The sequence below is a fragment of the Phascolarctos cinereus genome, unplaced genomic scaffold (genome assembly GCF_003287225.1).
Source record: "Phascolarctos cinereus isolate Bilbo 61053 unplaced genomic scaffold, phaCin_HiC Scaffold_2;HRSCAF=192, whole genome shotgun sequence".
Lineage (NCBI taxonomy): Eukaryota > Metazoa > Chordata > Mammalia > Diprotodontia > Phascolarctidae > Phascolarctos > Phascolarctos cinereus.
The window spans coordinates 151,317,217-151,336,425 of NW_027555625.1; positions in this window are offsets into that span (position 1 = coordinate 151,317,217).

Sequence of the window (19,209 nt, forward strand, 5' to 3'; positions counted from 1 at the left end):
ATTTAAGACCTATACAAACATTTTTGTCATGCTTTAAAAAATCTGATAAAAAAGAAATATATATGTGTATATATATATGTATACATATATATATATATATATATATATATGTTTATATATATAAAACAAAAAATGTCTTCTTGTTCTGTATTTCTAGGCATACATATAGGGAGAACATAGAATTGGTAAAGTGGGGGGGGAAGGAGTGGGGGAGCCTGTGGCCGGCCCTGAGGTCACAGATGGCCCTCTAGGTCCTCAAGTGTGGCCCTCTGACTGAATCCAAACTTCACAGAAGTTTTGTGTATGCTAATCTTTTCCCCATTGCAAAGTGAAAAAAAAAACCCAAAACCAAAAACACTGGAGATTAACTTCTCAAGATTTTTTTTTTATTGCAATATTATGTCTCTTTCTTCTCTCTCTGCCTCCCCTTTCCTCCCCCACCTCCCACAGCTCCTTCTTCCTCTACACAAGTCCCCCTTCCTCTAGACTAATGATTTCTTTGGTATTTTGAGCGTACGTATAAATCAACCAATCAACTAGAATTAATTAATTAAGTGCTTACTATGTGCCAAGCAGGGCTGGAATCCAGGTCTTCCCGACTCTGAGACCACCTCTGTATCTACTATGTTAGAGACAAAAATATGCTTTAGGAGCCATTATGAATCTAAGGGACAAAGATACAAAAATTCTAGTGTTGATAAGTATTCTAAATTGATCCTATTTTCAAGAAAAATCTCAAGAAAAATTCTTTACTAAAGTAGGCTATTCTCACTTCCTGGACCACAGAGAAAAATGAGTAGAAGTTTGCTGTTCAGGAGATGCTGTTCTCCCTGTATGCCAGCTCTGGTGATGCAGAACCAGACTAGGGAATTCTCTTCAGCAGGGACATTCTTCTTACCATCCCTCCTACAGACCTCAGGCCGCACAAAAGTTTGTCTGGGGACCACGCTCTCTCTCACTCTCAACTGTTACTGTCTGCAGATTCAGATTCAGTGTTGCAAACCCTTGAGTTCGGGGACTGGTTTTTTACCTTTTGTCTTCTCCCCAAGGCTTAGCACAGTGCTTGTGATCATAGGATACTATTTAGATTAAGGGATGAAAGGAGTGGCTTTTAAAAAAATTCTGCAATCATCTTTTTTTTTTTATTGTACTGTGTTATGCAAATGCTTGTTTTGTTCTGTGAATTGAAAATAAAATAAATTTTAAAAGAGTTTTAAAAAGAGGTGGAAGGAACCATAGAAGCCATTGTTCTAATAAATGTTTGTTGGTTAACAAATGTTTGTAGATTGATGCCCTTTTCCCCTCTGACAACTGGAAGAGAAATCTTCCACCCTTGCGAACAACGGTAATAATAATAGCTAGTGTTTCTATAGTGGATCTTTTGAGTTCAAATCTGGCCTCAGACACTTACTAGCTGTGTGATCCTGGCAAATCCCTTAACCCTGTTTGCTATGATTTCCCCATCTGTAAAATGAGGTGGAGAAGGAAATGGCAAACTTTTGCCCTAGTATCTTTGGCAAGAAAACCCCAAAAGGGGTCATGAAGAGTTGGACACAACTGAACACCACCACCACTACCACCACCATCAATAACATTTCTATAGCACTTTTTAAGGTTTGCAAAGTATTTTACATATATTACTCATTTAATCCTCAACAACCCTGTGAGCTAGGTGCTACTATTTTCCCATTTTTACAAATGAGGAAATGGGGGGGTGAAGGAATCTAAGTGACCTGCCCAGTATCACATAGCTAGTAGGTATGTGAGGCAGGATTTGAACCCATGCCTTTCTGACTCCAAGTCTAGAATCTGATTCACTCCTGTGTACTGCCCCTGACACCCCACTTCCCTTTTCTCTTTTCCAAGGTAAACATCCCCTGTTCACATAACCAATGCTTATATGGCATAAGCTTGAAACCCTTTACCACCTCTGGTGTCCTCTCCTAGACATTTTCTTTTATCAGCATTCTTCCTAAAGCGTAGTGATCAGAATGGGGCACAATACTCTAAACGTGGTATGATCAGGGCAGAGTTCAGTGAGACTCTCACCCTGTGACACCCCCACCCCACCCCCAATCCTTTCTACTCTCCATGAGATTGCATTAGGTTTTTTGTTTACTGCTCTATGCTTTTGAATCATCTTGAGATTGTAGTCTACATCCTCCAAATCTTTTCTGATGAAATTTTCTCTAGCCGTGCCTCCCCTGTCTTGTGTTTGTGAAGCTGATTTTTTGCAATAAAAAAAGTAAGAGTTAACATTTCTCTCTATTAAATTTCAACTTCTCAGATTCTCCTCATTGTTGGAACCTGTCAAAATCTCATTGAATCCTGACTTTGTTACCCTAGCTTTGTGTTATTTTCTAATTCAACGACTGATGTTTACACATTTGTCCAAGTCTCTGAAAAAAATGTCAAATAGTACAGTGCCATGGGTCCCACTCCTTCCAAGTGACAAATAGAAAGATGAATATGTAAATAAAGGAAGAATCTGGGTTATACTTCTAGCTCCATTACTTAATACCCAAATAACATTATGCAGTTGCTTTGCCTTTTTGGCCCTCAGTTTTCTCATCTATGAAATGAAAGTTTTGGGCTAGATAGCTTCTAGTGTTCTTTCTAAATGTAAGACAAAGATCCTATGATCCTACTTTTTTGGGTTCAGGCATTCATCCACTTCTGAATTCTGCTAGCCATATTTTCTAGCCCATATATTACGACTTTTCAAAATAATCTATCCTTTCATCTCCTAATCCAAAATTGATTAACCAATTACTCTTGTTCACTTTTGTTTCTTGGAGGCACAACATTCTTTTCTCTTGGGGTCCTGGTTTCACTCCTTTTGTGGTTTCTAGTTAAAATTACAGTCTACACAACTGAAGGCAAAGAGACCACTTCCTTTTCTGTCACTCATTGCTCAACTCCTTGCAATCTGCAACTCATTACAAATGAAATTGTACCCTAAAGAGTTTCCAATGATTTCTTAATTGCTGACTCCAATGGACTTTTCTCTTTCCTCATTCTTTTTTGAACTCTGAAGTATTTGACACTATTGACCACTCCCTTCTAGAATTTTCTTTTCTCTCTGTGTATTTTTGCTTTCTATTTTTCTTCTTTCTACTTGTCTGGCTGCTCCTTCTTGGTCTCCTTTGCCATTTCCACTTAGCTCTCAGCTCTTGGGACTGTCTTTGATTAAGCTGTCAGCTCTCAAATTGATTTTCCAAAAGTGCAAGCTTGACCATGTTATGTCCCATTTAGTCAACTTCAGTGACTCCCTTTTACCTCCAGGATCAAATATAAAATCCTCTGTTTGGTCTTTCAAGCTCTTCATAATCCAATCCCTTTCTACCTTTCCAATCTTCTTAATCTTTATACCTCCCCACCCCCACATCCTCTATGATCCAGTGACATTGACCTTTTTACTGTTCCTTGCACTACACACTCCATATCCTGACTCTAAATTTTTCACTATGCCTGAAACTCTCTCTCCTCATCTGCACTCCCTAACTTTCCTGGCTTCCTTCAAGACTCAGCTAAAATTCCAACTTCTGTAAGAAAGCAGAAAGTCACAAACTTAGGGATCATACGTGACCGAGGCAATTCATGACTCCAATACTTCACGGCCCCAGTGTCCTTCCTCTCCTTGTGGTGCCCTCATGCTGCTCCTCCTCTTCTGCTCCCATGATCCACCTGGGCCTACTGATTTCTGGACATAGTGTCTCCCATTTTATGAGTAGCAAAACTCCATGACCCATGGGAGAGGAGGGGAAAAGAGTGAAATCCCCTCAACTCCAAGAGGTGAGGAGTGATCCCCTCTGAAGAGCTGGGCTCTTCCTCCATGCTTTCTCAACTGCCAGAGACTGCATTCCTCACAGCTCAATCTGCTTCCATTCATTCCCGAAAGAGTTAAACTTGCTTTTTAAAAGGCCATGAAAGGCATGGCCAAGCCTCTAGCCAGCCAATAACCAGCTGCCCTTTAATTCCACCAAGCTAGACTGAAGAACCACTTCACTTCTCATGAAGAGGTAAGAAAAAGCAGACATTCCTTTAAGACATTAATATTTTCTGCCCCTTACTTTCTGCAATTTCATTAACTTGGATTGGGGAAAATCAATTGATTGAGGTGACCTGATCAATTCCTTTCACTAAAGAAATAAATATAAAATATGTACAATGCAAATGTATACAATTCAAATAAATGGTGGGGAGAGAGGTGGATTAGCAGCTGAGAGAATCAAGAGCAACTTCATGTATAATGCGGCACTTCGTTTCTCACCAGTTTTACTCATTGGACTGAACTCTATCGTGATCATGGCCCCAGGAAACTTCATCACCAGGAAACTCATCATCCCTTGGGATTCATCAGCTTTGGTACTCATATCTCACCAGCACCCTCAGTAATTGTGTCCCTCTGATTAGAGGGCTGGAGGCAGAGCAAATGGTTCCTCCCAAAGTTTCCCCTTAAAGAGGGCTCCCAGGCCAGGCAACTCCTCATTTCCTCCTCCTTGGACTGGACTCCACCATGCTATCATCATGCCAGGTACCTTCTTCTCCCCACCCCTCACTCCACTTTTCAGCTTCCTTTTATATGTTATCTTCCATAGTTAGATTGTACATTCATTGAGGGCAGGGCCTCGTTTTTAATTTGTATCCATAGCACTTAGTACAGTGCCCAGTACATAATAGACATTAATAAATGTTTATTAACTCATTGACTTGAGGTTAGCATTAAAGGAAGGTAAGGATTCTAATAGGTGGCTTTAAGAAGGGAAGAAGTATGGCCCATTCATTCTAGCCTGGGAGGAAACAGTCTGTAAATGCATAGAGTGCATAAAGGGCTGCAGTGTATAGTTAGGGAGGAGTCTGGAGATAGATTGTGAAGTGCTTTCCATGTCAAACAGGAGTTTGTGTTTTATCCTAGAGTGAATAGGAAATCATTAGTTCTTATTGAATTGTAAAGTGGAATGACCAAGGTATTCCAGAAAGGCGGCTAACTTTATTTGAGCATATGTCATTTCATCAGACAAAATTTAATTGTACTAGGTCAGGGAATGTTTTGCTTTTGTCTTAGTATCCCTAGTGCCTGGCACTTTATTGTTCAGTCATTTCAATTGTGTCTGACTCTTCATGACCCTATTTAGGGTTTTCTTGGCAAAGGTACTGGAGTGGTTTGCCATTTCCTTCTCCAGCTCATTTGACAGATGAGGAAACTGAGGCAAACAGGCTTAAGTGACTTACCCAAGGTCACACAGCTAGTAAGTGTCTGAGGCCAGACTGAAATCACAAAGATGAGTCTTCCTAACTCAAGGTCCAACACTCTGTGCGCTATGCCAAGTGTCTGAGGCTGGTTTTAAACTCAGATCTAGCTTCAGGCCTGGCACTTTATCCACTGGGCCACCTAGCTGCCTTGTCTGGCACTTAGGAGGTGCTCAATAAATGTTCCTTAAATGGATGAATAACCAAATAGGAGACTATGTATCTAAGCACATAATCAGCAAAAAGAGCCTGACCTTGGGCAAGGGCAGTTTTTCCCTCTGAAAAAAAATTTAAAAAGCAAAACAAAACCAAACCCCAAACTCTTTATGTAATTTCCTTTAGATTATATACATTCAGAGAGTACATTTCTTCTTTGGGAAGTCTCCGTGATATTTCCTTAGACACTTAAACACTGAAGCCCTGGCATTTACATTTTATCATGGAAACCTCTGGCTTCTTCTCTGGGAAAGTCCTTCTTTAGTTCACAATCACATTTTTGGTAGTAGGCATTGTGTTATGCATACATGCTGATCTTAAGGGTTGATGTTATTGACCCAGACCTATGGAAAGAACAGAAAACAAAGACTGGAGCATCAAAACCTTATAGTGAAAGACATAATTTTAAAAAATCTAGGAATAGGAATTGTTATTATCGAACAAAGTCAAAATCAGAATGGCCTTACCAAGGTATTGCCCTTGAACACTAACATGGAAACATATGCACTTCCTCCTTGTGGTGGTCTTATGACCCATGATGCCCCTATTTTGTGATCTTCTTCTGGCTCATATCCTAGGGTGCACTCCTCATTAATCTTGTTACTATGACTTCTTGGTTGTCCTCCTGGGGTTGGGGGTTGGGTTACTGGAAACCACTGACTGTGTCATGGGAGTATGGGTAACCATTTCTGGAGAATGGGCTGGTGTGACTCCACCTGAGACACACTGTTGTCTGTCACTTTCCCCCAACTGGATTTGTCCCAGGTACAAGGTTCTTAGTTACATCTCTGTTATTTCTGATGAAGAAATGTCTCCTAGCCTGGGACTGGTCTTTTTGACATTGTATCCATAACAGCAGAGGTCATATCAATGAAACCTTTCTAAAGGGTAGGGACTACATATTATACTTCTCTGTATAGATCAAAATACTATATTTTGTACTGTATTGAAACATCTAAGTAAGAGGTGTTAAATATGCCCATTGTCAGAATGCTTGCACAATGACGCTCCTGAGTTCAGCCTAACTCAGATTAAAATGTAATTGGAAAATGTTTAATAAAGTAAAAATACAATAAGGTATAAATAACATTTTATTTAAAAAGTAAGTCAGGAGGTGGCCATCAGGGATCCTTACATATTGATCAATGGCCCTTATTTCCATTTGTGTTTGATACCACTGAGCTAGGTGGCTCAGTGGATAGAGCAATAGACCTGCAGTCAGAGAAAGTTGAGATCAAATCCACCATCAGATACTAATTAGCTATATGACCATAGGCAAGTTATTTAACCTCTATTGGCCTCTGTTTCCTTATCTGTAAAATGGGGATAATAAAACCACTTATCTCCCAGGGTTGTTGTGTGGATAAGATGAGATAACTTTTGTAAAGCACTTTGTAAACTTTAAAGTCCTCCACAAATGTTAGCTGTCATTATTTTCTAGCTATTAAAACAATAAATAAATATTCATTGAATGAATGAAACAGTCAGTGAAACTGAGGTAATAGATAATTATGCCATAGTTTAGATGGAATAAAGATAAATCTGAGGTGATTTCTGCTATTCTTAGAGATAAGGAAACTGAGATTCAGAGTGGCTGGTTAAGTGACTTGGACAAAGTCATTTGGCTAGTAAGTGGCAAAGACCTTACTCAAATTATTACATAATTGTTTAATAATGAGAAGTGGTTTTAGTGATTTCTCTTTTTTTTCATTTGCTGTGCTATTTTTAATTCACCTTGTGGCAAAATGTTAAAAAGATGCACATTTTATCTTGGACTTTATCAATAATCATATGTTGCATTATGCTAATTAAGCAAAAGTTTTCTTAATATGTTATTCAACAAATATTTATTACTCAGTTAATCATGTCCTAAAGTACTGGGCAAATAAAATCCACTTAATGTGGGAAATGTTATGATTACAGCAAATGGGATTTTAAAGCCCCAGGGCAAGAACACTTGAAACACAAGTTTATTGGAATTTTCCCATTGTCTGATCTCTCAGATTCATAGCTTCTGGTGAATAGGGGAGGAGAGAAGGCCAATGTAGCACAAAGGCAAGTTTTCAAGTGATCCAGGTAGATGACCATCTCTGAAGACCTCTTCAGTGATTTTTAGGCACCAGTTCAGTGGATTATTTAATCATCACTGGTTCAATTCAATTGAACAAGTTTTCATCAGTTATTATTATGTACATCGCAAGATGTGAGGGCTAAAAGGCAGAAGAGAAAAGCAATCCTTTCCACGAAGGTAAGGTACATTCCACTCATTGAACCTTATGAGATGTTGCTTCATTGATCCTGGAGGAAAATGAAATGTAGAAGAGGGAATAGAGTTGTTTTGTTTGGTTCCAGGGTTTAGAAGTAGGAGCAGCAAGTAAAAGCTTCAAAGAGACAAATTTAAGTTTAATAAAAGGTGTAACTTCCCAACAATGAGTGGTCTGGTTACGTGAGAAAGGTGCTTTGCCTTCATAGGAGGTGTTCAAATGAAGTCTGGATAACTTGGATATGCACATTGTAGAGGGGATTCTTGGTCAGGAATGGGTTAGACCAGTTGGATTGTGACTGAGGTTTCTTCCAACTCAGAGATTCTACAATTCTGAAAAATTCTAGCCATCAATATGCTGCTGACATCTTTAAAGAACAGAGACCAGTGTAGGGAGGTTAATGTGGGTAAGAGGCAGGATTCACTATAAAAGTTTGTAGGCTCTCTATTAACCTTTAAAAACGTTTATTGATATAATTTGGTTTTATACCACCTATATTTTCCAATATATTCCTCTCCCCTTCCCTTTCAGAGATATGCCATATAAAAATCACAAAATTAACTGACACATCATTAAAACCTAATTTTATATGTAATGCATCACACTTACAGTCCCCTTCACTTTTGCAAAGAATGGAGAGAGGTGCATTTGCTTATCCCTTTTCTGAGGCCAAGCTTGGTCATTATATTTTCACAGCATTCAGTTTTGATTGTTTTATTGTCTTTTTCCTTTATACGTTTGTAAACATTGTGCATATTGTTTTCTTGGTTGTGCTAACTTCATTTTGCATCAGTGTATGTGTCTTCCCATATTTCTCTGTTCATCGCATTCATTGTTTCTTGTAAGTATAGTAACGTTCTTATAAGTATAGTAACATGAATGCGATCCATTCTGCACCACATTTTATTTAGCTATTTCCCAATTGCATGTAAAAACAATTTTTAACGTTTAAAAAAAATTTTGAGTTCCAAATTTTCTCTATCCCCTCTTCTCTCCCTGAGATGGCAAGCAACTTGATATAGGTTATGCATATACAATCATGCAAATATATATTTCCACATTGCTCATATTGTGAAAGAAAACACAGACCCAAAAAACCCATGAAAAAAAATAAAGTGAAAAATAGTATGCTTCAATTTCCATTCGGACTCCATCGATTCTTTCTCTGGAGATGGATAGTATTTTTCATTATGAGTCCTTCGGAATTGTCTTGGATCACTGTATTGCTGAGAATAGCTAAGTCAATCATAGTTGATTGTTGTATAATATTGCTTTTGCTATGTTATAGTGTCCTCCTGGTTCTTCTCACCTCACTGTGTATCAGTTCATGTAAGTCTTTGCAGGTTTTTCTGAAATCCTCCTGCTTGTCATTTCTTATTGACTAGTGCCTTTTGAATACAATCTATGTCCAACTCAATACCCAGCCAACACTCAGTCCCTTTGCCCTGTTCCTTCACTGTGTAAGATAACAGAACCAGTTACAGGATGTCTGTATATGTTCCAAATGGGGGAATAGGCCCCTTTCATTTCATTTCATCACATATTTCCAGAAATAGGCTCCTTAGCCTCTTCATACAGAGCTGGCAGATGGGGTGTCATCCTGTGCATGCTTTGAGAATGGAGTTCCATTGACCAGTCCTCCATCACAAAACCCTAGGTAGAAATGTCATTCTACCAATTCTTGCAATGCAGGAGGGCTGGGGAGTTGAGTAGGCAAATAAAAGAAGGAAAGAGGTCTCTTTCCTGATGATATGCTTATTTTGGTTGCAAATAAGAGATAAGGAGTTCCCTCATTTTTGTGTCAGGGTCTAGACTTTAAACTTAAACCACCGAATCAAAGAAAAGAATATAAAATGAACTACTGATACCACCATCCTTTTATCTCTTCTATTGGTCTTTATTTCTTTCCACTGTGGTCTTTGAGGAGCTAGGCTAGGACCACCTCTGCTGAATCTCTGGCACGGTGTCAAGCACACCATGAGTGCTCAATGAATGTTTAACAAGTTTCTAAATGGGTGAGGCCTACTGCTTCATATTTCCTCTCTCCTCTTCAAATCTTAACCAGTTTGTAAGGCGCAATGTAAGTCTCCATTTCCTCCATGAAGTTTTCTCATATGATCAGGCCCTAGGACTCTCCTCTGAATTCCTCTAGAGTTTATTTTCTGAGACACACAATTTAGTACTTGGATAAATTGCTCCTAATTTATATAATCATCCCTTGAAGTGAGGGTGGGAAGATGTTCACTGTAACAGGAATTTCTTCACCAAGTCATATATTTGGTTTGTGCTTACAAATATTTCTAGCTGTCTTATTTTCCTGCAAGACTTCAAACTCTTTGAGAGCAGAAACTGTGTTTTTTATCCATCCTTGTTGCTCCCACATTGTCTAGCTCAGCCTTTTGGCTGATTCCCTGAATGAAGGCTGATTGGCATGTTTACACACTGTTTTAAAGAGTTTAGTAAAGTACTATATAGAAAATTATTGGAATTGATCTTTATTTTTTCAATCTTTAAAAAAATTCTTTGTTGATAGGCAACAAAGTCTCTAGACTTCTTCTGTGGTATTGTCACAACTACTTGCCTTTGAATGAAAAAGTGGCTATAAGGTAGTGACCATAAAGACTGTGCAAAGAGAGTTCATAACCTGTGATGCACACAGAGCAAATGTGAGTCTACAAAGAAGGCACTTCTCAAAGGGAACGGGCAAGAGAGAAATTAGATTAGAATAAAAGATACAGTTATTTCTCTATCCAGAGGTGGCGCTGTGATCTCAGAAATGGGAGTGGTCATGCTACTGTTCAAGACTGATTAGTCTAACTTTTTGACATTCAATTCCATTTCTGAGCTCCCTCCTTCAGCAAGTGTGTCTTAAGTTTTTCATTTCCTTTGTCCTAATCATAGTATTTGTTTCTCTTGTTCGTTTCTACAAACGCCAGCTCTCCACCTGGATGCTAAAACCAACATGTTTCTTGTTGTTCAGTTGTTTCAGTTGTATCCAACTCTTTGTGGCCCCATTTGCGGTTTTCTTGGCAAAAACACTGCTGTGGTTTGCCATTTCCTTTTCCAGTTCATTTTACAAATAAGGAAACTGAGGCAAAGAGAATTAAGTGACTTGCCCAGAAAGAATCTGAGGCCACATTTGAACTCAGATCTTCCTGTTTGTAGGCCTGGTGCTCTATCCACTGTGCCACTTAACTGTTCCAACCTGCTTCTTATCCTGTACCTTTCTGGAACCAGTTGAAAATCCCAGATAAATTATGGGAAATCCTTAGCGGGCATCATCTTTGCTTTGAGAAGTATGAGTGAGCACCACTTATTAAGACCTACTAGATCACAAATCTATTAAGCTGTGTTTTCAATTACTAATAAGAGAAATGCAGATTAAAATCTAACACCAAGGAACACCTAGTGGACCCATAGGAGCTGAAGTATTACAGCCATTCCCTTTTCCGTTAAGGGGCCTCTCTGCTCTGGACCCACGCAGATAGTCTATACTGAGTTCAGTCCTGGGTAGCCTGTCTTCTAAGGATATGGCTCCCTTTTCTCATAGTCTTTGGACTATTTATTAGCCTTCTCTTTGTTCCAACCTCTTCAAGTCTCTTCCCACTTCGATTTATCCTTCAGTCAGCTACCACAGTGATTTTCCCAGAGTGTAGTTTTGACTATATTCCATCTCTCCCACCCCTCCACCCTCGCCACCCCAAGAGCTCTGGCAGCTCCTTATCACCAAGATCAAATATAAATGTCTTTGATATTTAAAGCTCTTCATAACCTGGCCCTTTTCTACTTTTAAAGTGTTTTTACACTTTACTGTACTCTAGACACTAGATAATATAGCAGTAATGGCCCACTTAGAGTTCCTGGAGTTTGCCATTCCATCTTCTCTCTTCATGCCATTTTCATTGGCTATCCCCCATGCCTGGAACTCTCTGTCCCTGACTTTCACCTCTGACTTCCTTGGCTTCCTTGGAGACTCAGGTCAAATCCCACCTTTTGCAGGAGGACTTTCCCCATCTCCTCAATAGCTCATGCCTTCCCCCTCAGAGTGCCTTCCACTTACTCTTTATATAGTTTGATATATCTAGTAATTGACATCTTGTCTCCCATCAGAATGTAAGCTCCTGGAGGGCAAGGACTATTTTTTCCTTTCTTCGTATCTCTAGAGCTTAGCTTGATGCCTGGCTCATAATAAACACTTAATAAATGCTTGTGGACAAACTGACTAATCAGTTGTCCATGTGCTATGATTGCAGGAGCTTTGGGAAGTTCCCTTCTGCTGTCCAAATTTCTCCTCTACTTGTTCTGACTTCTGAACCATGAAATTCCTGAAAATAGGAGAACCATTTCTTTTATTGTCCATCAGTGACAGTATTTCATGTAACAAATTCTTCTGTAGCCCTCTACGGTGATTATTCTATAATATTGTATTTTTTATAACTAGTAGTACTGGTATCTTAGCCCCTTGCTGCATGAGGGTAGGGAATAAATCTTATTAAAACTTTGACTATCTTCCTTTGTTATTTTCCATCCTTAGTATCTGAGCCTCGTGGGCATTTAATAAATGTTAATTTGCCAAAATATCCTTGGTAGGGATAACACAGTAACTGAAGTTCACAGTAGGGCATAAACCATTGGTATCAAATAACAACTTGAATGTGAGTTTGGGGAAAGGACAGGAAGATACCATACCTCAAACATAAAAGATTTAGAGGCTGGGAATTATAAACTTGACTTTACTGCAAATTTGTATTCATGCTTGCCTTTGAAACTCTAGAATTTATTCTCTTCTTGAATCAAAAGAGATGGAGATAGGAGATTCAGTCTACTCCTCCCCTATACTGGAAGCACCAACAGGAGTGGAAGGTATAATTCTTTCACTTGTGCTAAGAAGGGCTGAGAACAATCCAACTATAGGTATAATTGTTCATGAGGGGAGGGTGCCTATCCCCCAGGGAGATCCTCTCCCTAGACCCTGAGGTGATTGTTGCACTGGGAAAAGGGTTTCATGGTCTGAGGGTGGATTTGGGCAAGGGACCAGGGCCATGGTCCTGGCACAAACCAACGGAGGACTGTGGCCTATGCGTATAGTGGACATAGACTGCAGAAGGAAGGAAGTATAATCTCCTGATGTAGGTGCCCTGGTGCAAAACTCTTTTGACCCTAATTATGGCTCTGTTGGGGAGAAACTTTCTTATTACACTCTTGTACCAGTCATAACTTTTTTGGAACTCCAGCTATAGTTAGGGACCTTGAAGTTGAAATGAGAAATTACAGAAAATTTGAAGAGAGGTCCTAACATTCAAGATTTGGGAAATAGGTCCTTAGAAAACAGCTAAAGAGATTGAACTAACCTAGAATCTCCCTTGCTGGTCTTCAAACACATTTAATTTGATTCATTTATCTTGTAAATCAAAAAACTAGGTAGGGGAGTGAGAGGAAGCCATGGATTTAGGAGCCAAGGTCTAGGCTGATTCCTGTGCAATTTTGCATTGATCTAGGCTGGAGGTGTCAAACTCACAACCTGCCTCCCCAACTCCTAAGTGGGTCCAGAACCAGATTAAAATATAATCGGGAAAGTTAACAAAATAACAACACAATAGAACATAGGTGATGTTAATATGTGGTTTTCTAAATATCTTGCCAGCAGGGAACTTTATGTATGGCTTAGGTCTGTTTCTATTTGAGTTTGATACCAGTAGTGTAGACATTCTAGAAAACAATTTGGAATTATATCTCAAAAGTTACTCAACTATATATACATTTTGAACCTGACATACCACCGCATCCAGACTCTGGACCTTTCCTTTTCCCCCCATTAAAAATGACTTATTCTGGGTCCCTTCATTCAGGACTCACAGTTCTCTGCTAAGGATACTCCAATTATCTAACTTCACCTATAATTATCCTTTGCTCCCAGACATTAGCTGTATCATCTCTATGATTTTGCAGAAAGGGAATGGGAAGTCTGATGCTTTTTGAATCAATAGGCCAACTTTAGTAATTTGACGAAAATGATATATTTATCACTTAAACTTCATCATCCCTCATAAATTCTTAGAAAATAAGCAGTCAGCCTGTTTAACTTCTTCTTAATAACAGGTTTTCCAGAGAATTCCTTACCTGACACAGCCTATCTTTGAAGACTTGATATATCTTTTTTTTTGCATATTTTTTTCCTCTCATTTTTATATGAATATCACTGATTTAAATTTATGATGATAACTTTCCTATCCAAACGCATCCTGGTTTCATTTAATGACCTGTTTATTACTGTGTTAATTAAGTGCCCCAAATGTTTCTTCCCTACAGAGTAATCCAGGCATCTGTAACTCTTGGTAGACTGTTTTTTGTCTAATTTTTCCACAGAACATTGTCAACAACAGAGAGATATTTTGGAAGAATTCTTCCTATCATTAGTTTCTGCAATTCCTGCATAAATCTTTTCTTTTACATTTTAAGGGGCTATATTTGGTTTTCAGAATGGACCTATCTATATATAAAAATGAACCAAGAATTTTCTTTCGTCCCATCTCTAACTACATCAGAATACATTTCCAAGTTGATTCTCTTAACCCCTATAAGATAATCTAATGGAGATATTCTCGGGGGGGGGGCTTATAAGGAGTAGCTTATATTTATGTAGGATATGGTACAGAATGTTAGTGTCATTGTTATTCTTATCTATGATTTACTAGTATATGTGATTAAGAAGCCTTATGGAAGGAAATGACACATCCTTCTTGACTGAAGATAGCCAGAGACTTTGATGAATCTCATTTCTTTTTAAAAATTTTCTCCTCTAGCACTCTGATTTCATATACATACATACATATATGTATATATACACATATATGCGTATATGTATGTATACATATATATGTATATGTATATATACATATATATGAAAACTTTTTAAAAAAATCTCTTGCTTCATCTCTTCCAGAAATTCTAGTTAAATTTATGCCCAAATTATATTTTGCTTTGAGACTTTGCTTGTAGATGTTTTGGAGCTGTTTGCTTCTTCTGGTCTTGTGTCTAGAATATTCCTGTCACCATAATAGCTTTCTATAACAGAATTCTTTTTTCATTTGGTCTTTCTTCCAGCCTACTTCCTGACTTGATGTTAGGGCCAGACTCTATACTCTTTTGTAAGGAAGGTCTGGGCTCATCCTGTTGTTGCTTTCTTGGGGTATTGAGAGTTATTCCAGGATCACAGGGACCGCTCAGATAAGAGACAAGCTCCCAAAGGGGTCTGATCCAGGGCAAAGTCTGATAGCTGTCTCTTGTTCTGAGCTACACAAATTCCTGACATGGATTTGGGTCCAAGCAACAGTAGATTGCTGCATTTAACCTCTCAGCCAGCTGGAAAGCATTGCTTCTTCAGAATGACAGAACAGCATGATCCCCTTTGGTCTGGTATTCCTGACTTGGCTATTTCTCTGCAGGCTTCACACTGGGCTAGAAGCTAGAATTAAGACCCTGATTTATTCCTGGGGTCTGAGACACACTGATGTTGCTTACATCTGAATTTGATCCTCTTCTGGTACATAGCCAAGCCTGTGACCTCTCCTTACGAATGCCTCCTCTGGGTACAGATCCCCCTTCTTGGTCCACCCTGGATCTATGATACAAGACTGGTAGTGGATGACAAAGGGATGGCACCCATTCTCTTCATAGTACCGTGGTATGGGACTCAGACATCCTTTTGACCTAGTGCACAGGCTCTCTCTGGGGGCTGGAGTGCTCTTTGCTGTTGCTGGTACGCAGACCCTTTCCCTAGTGTCCCCAGACCTCTTTGTTTGTCTACCTGGGTCAACCTTGGCTAGACATACAACTCACTGTGGATTTTTCTTGGATTTTCCCATTGAGATTTGGTCTGGTACATTTTCTATGTCTATCTGGAGGGTTTTTGGGGTAGGATGGGGTGAGGGGAGGTCATTGTATTACTTCTTTCTACTCCTTTATATTGACTTCATGTCCCTTATAGATTCTGAGAGCTGGAAGGGACAGGAGGTCATTTGTTCCAAACCATTTTTTTTTTTTGCAGATGAAGAAATTTAAACCTAGAGAGATAAAATAATATTCCTAGGATCAAAATGTGTAATTAGTGGTGGAGTATGGCAGGTATACCAACTCTCAGCTGAGATCTCTGGATCTGAACATTCTCAAGTACCGCCGAGTTGTGCATATCACAAATTACACATTCTTTCTTAGCTCTCTAAGTGATTCCTTAATATGTCCTGGACAAGCTCAGTTATTCAAACAGGATCTACTCATTATGGTGTGAATCTTTCTTTGGCCTTCTTGATATTTTATGGAAAATGATAGATAAGTGTATCTTGGGGGCAGGTAGGTAGAGCAGTGGATAGAGTGCAGGACCTGGAGTCAGGAAGACTCACCTTAATGAGTTCAAATCTGGCCTCAGACACTTGTTAGCTGTATGACCCCAGGCAAGTCACTTAACTCTGTTCTCCTCAGTTTCTCCATCTGTAAAATGAGCTGGAGAAGGAATTGGCAAACCACTCCAATATCTTTGCCAAGAAAACCCCAAACGGGATCATAAAGACATAATTAAAAAATGAATCAACAACAACATCAACAAATGTGTCTCAGGCTCATCACTGGAGACTACCAGATATTAACACAGACACAAATGACTGCTATAGGCTAAGAATAGAGACTTTTAATAGAGAAATGAATGGCTTCTATAGGCTATTCCTTAATGGGGACAATCATTTGGAATTATAGAAAGTCAGAGGAGCAGTTACCATTTGTAATCCGTTAGTCCACTTGTTTAGTTTTATAGATGAGAAACTAAAGCCCAGAGAGGTTAAAGAAATCATCCCAAAGTTACCCAGCTTGTTAGCACTAGCAGATTGGGGTTATAAGCTTGACTTCAATACTGACTCACCTTTCTATAATAACTTAATATTTGCAGAGAGCTTTCCTTACAACAGCCCTGTGAGGTAGGTAGAATGAGAGTTATCTCTGTTTAACTGACAAGGCTTTGGATAACACATAAGTTTCAGATAAGAGACTGGCCTAAGGTCATACTGGGCCAGGAAGAGCCAGGACTCAAGCGCTCTGATTCCAAATCCAATAATTTTCCCACTACACCAGGATGTATAAGAACGTAAGATTTTTGTTTCCAAACAGATTGTTTAAATGTATGAGCATTAAGCTTGTAGGAAGCTTGGATGGTACCTGTGAGGCACCTAGTTGGTGCAGTTGACAGAATATTGAACTTGAAAATTGAATGGACTTGAATATTAGACAGGAAAATCTGAGTACAAATCCTGCCTCAGACACTTAGCTGGGTGATCCTGGGCAAGTCACATAATCTTAGTCTTAGTTTCTTCATTTGTAAAATGGAGGTAACAATAGCACTTTTCACATAGGATTGTTGTAAGGATCAAATGATAAGTACTTTGCAAACCTTATAACCTATATAAATGCTAACTATTATTATTATCTTTGGAATCTGTCCCACTCTTCTTGCCAAACAAAGGAGATAGAAGTTTCCTTCTTGAGGGAAATTGGAGAGGGATTATAGCTAGGTACTTACTCCTTCCCAGGGATATTGGACTAGAATTATATATGTCTACTTTCCTTAAATATTGCTGGTCTAAGGATGAGTCTGGTCCTAAAGAAAAGTTACCCCCTGGTTGCTCTACCTTGGCTTACACTCACCAGCTTAGCTTCTTCCCACCAAATGCTGTTTACCTGAAAGATCACAAATAACTCAGTAAAGCCCTTTAAAACAATCAGAAATTAGGGGCACCCAGGTGGCATAGTGGATAGAGCACTGGCCCTGGATTCAGGAGGACCTGAGTTCAAATCCGGCCTCAGACACATAACACTTACTAGCTATGTGATCCTGGGCAAGTCACTTAACCCCATTGCCTAGCAAAAAAAAAAAAAACCCAAAACAACAACAACAACAACAAAAAATCAGAAATTAGAGAAGTTTTATGGATTAGAATATAACTGAAAATATCCATGGGGTGAATGAATGAGCTTATTGATGGGATGTTAGGTCAAACCAAGAGAGAGGCCTGTATTTCACCGAAGGGAAATGTTTCCAAAGTCTCTAGAGGGATAAGTGGAAATCAGCAACATGTTGAGAAACTGAGTCCCCCAACATGCTTGGAGCTTACAAAATCTCTTTATGTGCCTCTGTCTTTTTTTTTTTAATTTAAATTTTTAAATTTTTTCCATATGCTTTTGAGTTGAAAATTTTTCTCCCTTTTCCTCCCCCCCATCCTCACCAAGACTGCTCACAATCCGATATAGGCTTTACATTTACATACCCATTAAACATATTTTCACATTAGTGAAGTTGTAAGTAAAAATTAAAACCAATAGGAGGAACTGTCAGAAAGATGAAACAAAACTCAACAGAAGGTAAAAATAAGTGATAGCGATTCTATTTCCATAGTTCTTTCTTTGGATGTGGACAGCATTATCCAACCCGAGACCTCTGGAAATGTCTTAGATCCTCATAATGCTGAGAAAGGTTCAGTTTAACAATCTTAGTCATTGCATAACATGGCTGTTGTTGTGTACAAAGTCCCCCTTGGTTCTGCTCACTTCACTCAGCATCAGACCATATAAGTCTTTCCAGGTTTTTCTGAAGTCAGCCTGTTCATCATTTCTTATAGCACAATAGTATTCCATTACATTCATATACCACAACTTGCTCAGCCATTCCCCAATTGATGGGCATCCTCTCAATTTCCAATTCTTTGCCACCACAAAAAGAGCTGCTATGTATATTTTTGTACATGGGTCCTTTTCCCATTTGTTTGATCTCTTTGGGATATAGCCCTAGAAGTGCTATTGCTGGATCAAAGGGTATGCACATTTTTGTAGCCCTTTGGGCATAGTTCCAAATTGTTCTCCAAAATGGTTGGATCATTTCACAACTCCACCAACAATGTATTAGTGTTCCAATTTTCCCACATCTTCTCCAACATTTATCATTTTCCTGTTTTGTCATGTTGGCCAATCTGATAGGTGTGATGTGGTACCTCAGAGTTGTTTTGATTTGCATTTCTCTAATCAATAACGATTTAGAGCATTTTTTCATATGACTATAGATGGCTTTAATTTCTTCATCTGAGAACTGTCTGTTCATATCCTTTGACCATTTATCAATTGGGGAATGGCTTGTGTTCTTATAAATTTGTCTTAATTCTCTATATATTTTAGAAATGAGGCCTTTATCAGAAAGACTGGTTGTAAAAATTCTTTCCCAATTTTCTACCTTCCTTCTAATCTTAGTTGCATTGGCTTTGTTTGTGCAAAAACTTTTCAATTTTATCAAAATTATCCATTTTGCTTTTCATAATGTTCTCTATCTCCTGTTTGGTCATGAATTCTTCTGTTCTCCATAGATCTGATAGGTAAACTATTCCTTGTTCTCCCAGTTTACTTATGGTATCAGCCTTTATATCTAAGTCCTGAACCCATTTTG